Source organism: Euprymna scolopes, chromosome 21 (genome assembly GCF_053919585.1).
Source record: "Euprymna scolopes isolate OS-2025 chromosome 21, ASM5391958v1, whole genome shotgun sequence".
Classification (NCBI taxonomy): Eukaryota; Metazoa; Mollusca; class Cephalopoda; order Sepiida; family Sepiolidae; genus Euprymna; species Euprymna scolopes.
Genome location: NC_136502.1, coordinates 72,376,299 through 72,380,256, shown reverse-complemented (window position 1 = coordinate 72,380,256; position 3,958 = coordinate 72,376,299). Strand labels below are relative to the sequence as shown.

The window sequence follows — 3,958 nt, the reverse complement described above, 5'->3', positions numbered from 1 at the left end:
TTCCATATGTCTGAATACCCTATATACAAATTTTCAAATCTGTAGATAAAAAATTTGTTGAGTATATAGGTTGAGAATTGTTCTCTCTCTCTCTATCACACACATTCTCACTTTTATAGATATAATAGACAGATTATGCCAGATATATTGAAATATGTCTGAATGCCCAATATACAAATTTTGAAATCTGTAGATAAAAAATTTGTTGTATACATAGGTTGACAATTGTCCTCTCTCTCACACACACACACATTCTCACTTTTATACATATAATAGATAGATTATGCTAGATATATTTCTATATGTCTGAACACCCTATATACAAATGTTCAAATCTGTGGATAAAAAATTTGTTGAATGTATAGGTTGAGAATTTTTATCTCTCTCTTTTTCTCTCTCTCTCTCTCGCTATCTCACACACACGCATTCTCACTTTTATAGATAAAATAGATAGATTATGCTAGATATATTTCCATATGTCTGAATACCCTATATACAAAGTTTCAAATCTGTAGATAAAAAATTTGTTGAATATATAGGTTTAGAATTGTTCTCTCTCTCTCTCTCTCACACACACATTCTAACTTTTGTAGTTATAATAGATAGATTATGCTAGATATATTTCCATATGTCTGAATACCCTATATACAAATTTTCTAAACTGTAGGTAAAAAATTTGTTGAGTATGTAGGTTAAGAATTGTTCTCTCTCTCTCTCACACACACACACACACACAAGTTCTCACTTTTATAGATATAATAGATAGATTATGCTAGATATATTTCTATATGTCTGCCTACCCTATATACAAATTTCCAAATCTGTGCCCAAAAATGTGTGGAATATATAGGTTGAGAATTGTTCTCTCTCTCTCTCTCTCACACATATTCTCACTTTTATAGGTTATATAGGTTGAGAATTTTTTGCTCTTTCCATCACTCACATTCACACTTTTATAGATATAATACATAGATTATGCCAGATATATTTACATATGTCTGAATACCCAATATACACATTTTCAAATCTGTAGATAAAAAATTAGTTGAATATATAGGTTGAGAATTGTTCTCTCTCTCTCTCTTTCTCTCTCTCTCACACACACATTCTCACTTTTATAGATATAATAGATAGATTATGCTAGATATATTTCCATACGTCTGAATACCCTATATCCAAATTTTCTAATATGTAGATAAAAAATTTGTTGAATATATAGGGTGAGAATTTTCCTTCCTCTCTTTCTCTCTCTCTCTCTTTCTCACACACACACAAACTGAAAATTGTTCTCTCTCTCTCTCTGACTCTCTCTCTCTCTCTCACACACACACACATGGTCATTTTATAGATATAATAGATAGGTTATGCTAGATATATTTCTATATGTCTGAATACCCTATATACAAATTTTTAAATCTGTAGATAAAAAATTTGTTGAGTATATAGGTTGAGAATTGTTCTTTCTCTCTCTCTCACACACACATTCTCACTTTTATAGATATAATAGATTATGCTAGATATATTTCCAAATGTCTGAATACCCTATATACAAATTTTCAAATCTGTAAAGATAAAATTTGTTGAATATATAGGTTGAGAATTGTTCTTTCTCTCTCTCTTTCACACACATTCTCACTTTTATAGATATAATAGATAGATTATGCTAGATATATTTCCTTATGTCTGAATACCCTATATACAAATTATCAAATCTGTAGATACAAAATTTGTTGAGTATATAGGTTGAGAATTGTTCTCTCTCTCTCTCTCTCACTCACTCACTCACTCACTCACTCACACACACACACACACATTCTACCTTTTATAGATATAATAGATTATGCTAGATATATTTCCATATGTCTGAATACCCTATATACAAATTTTCTAATCGGTAGATAAAAAATATGTTGAATATATAGGGTGAGAATTGTACTTACTCTCTCTCTCTCTCTCTCTCTCTCTCTCTCTCACGCACACATTCTCACTTTTATGGATATAATAGATAGATTATGCTGGATATATTTCCATATGTCTGAATACCCTATATACAAATGGTCAAATCTGTAGATAACAAATTTATTGAATAGATAGGTTGAGAATTGTTCTCTCTCTCTCTCTCGCAACCTTACACACACAACCACACGCAAACATTCTGACTTTTATAGATATAATAGATCGATTATGCTAGATATATTTCCATATGTCTGAATACCCAATATACAAATTTTCAAATCTGTAGGTAAAAAATTTGTTGAATATATAGGTTGAGAATTGTTCTCTCTCTCTCACACACTCACATTCTCACTTTTATAGATATAATGTATAGATTATGCTAGATATATTTCTATATGTCTGAATACCCTATATACAAAGTTTAAAATCCGTAGATAAAAATACGTTGAGTATATAGGTTGAGAATTGTTCTCTCTCTCTCTTACGCGCACACACACACACACACACACACATTTTCACTTTTATAGATATAATAGATAGATTATGCTAGATATATTTCCATATGTCTGAATACCCTATATACAAATTTTCAAATCTGTAGATAAAAAATGTATTGAATATATAGGTTGAGAATTGTTGTCTCTCTCTCTCTCTCTCTCTCTCTCTCTCTCTCTCTCTCTCTCTCTCTGGCTACCTCACACACACACACATTTTCACTTTTATAGATATAATAGATAGATTATGCTAGATATATTTCCATATGTCTGAATACCCTATATACAAACTTTCAAATCTGTAGATAAAAAATTTGTTGAGTATATAGGTTGAGAATTGTTCTCTCTCTCTCACACGAAACTGTGCGCTCGGCTTCTTCCCCCCCTTCCCACCCCAAATGCTTGGGAAACTGTGCACTGTTTTTGTTGGTTTTCAAGCTGCCTCTTCCCCCCCCCACACACACAGTTTAACAGTAGTAGGAGGTCAAGAGAAAGAGGGTGAGAGAGAGAGAAGAGTAAGTTGGTGAGAGAGAGAGAAAAGAGAAAGAGGGTGTTGGTTTTATATTTTTATTATCGTCTAATATTTTGAAAGCTGAATTTCTAATAAAATGTGCATCTATAGGAGATAATGCCTGGGAATGTGTTCCCCCCCCCCCACAGTTTAACAGTGGTGTGACGTCAAGAGAAAGAGGGTGAGAGAGAGGGAAGAGTAAGTGGGTGAGAGAGAGAAAGAGAGAGAAAAAAAAGAAAGACGGTGTTGGTTTTGTGAAAAAAGTTGTTATTTACAATTGTTCGCATTCTTGGCCTTTTGGTCAAGATCAAAGTGTAGTATCTGTTCTTCAGATGCTGCACTTCTATTTCTTGTTCTCTTTCGGTGGAGGAGAAATCCTCCACGACTGAGACAATTTTTATTTTTTGTACCTTTTCTCCACGTTAAAAAACGACCCTGGTGTCTAACTCTGTCCCGTGGGGAGGCATAGTAAATAGGTACAATTGTTCGCCATTAGTGGATGTTGACGTCACGTCACGTGACATGACTAAGCGTTTTTTTTTTTTAGTATGAATAACATTTTTTGTTTTAATTATAAAGTCTACACTTAATTTTATAGAAAATGATGTATATATAATAGAAAAAAAAAATTACTGGTTTTGTTGGATTCAAGTGGATCCCCCCCCCCTCCAGTTTAAGAGATAGCAGGTCACGTGGTAATATACAAAATGGCTAGCGTAAATATAAAGATCGTTTTTTTTATCGACGAATATTTTGAAAGCTGAATTTTTTTTTATTCCTGTACATTTTTTCCTGATATTTTTCGTTAAAACTCTTGTATAAATACTATTTTTAACCAGTTAAATACGTTGGAGACATTGTCATGGAGTTTAATAATCTCTAGAACAAAGCAGAAGAGAAATTACAAAAGTATCGGTAAAACAAAGTGTTTGTTTACATTTGTTCGCCATTACTGGATGTTGACGTCACGTCACGTGACATGACTAAGCGTTTTTGG

At 32.5% G+C, this 3,958-nt stretch overlaps 1 pseudogene; it reads left to right on the top strand.

Moving 5' to 3' along the window:
* Nucleotides 1–3,241: 3,241 nt before the first annotated feature.
* Nucleotides 3,242–3,376, top strand: LOC145243240 (U2 spliceosomal RNA; annotated as a pseudogene).
* Nucleotides 3,377–3,958: the final 582 nt, after the last annotated feature.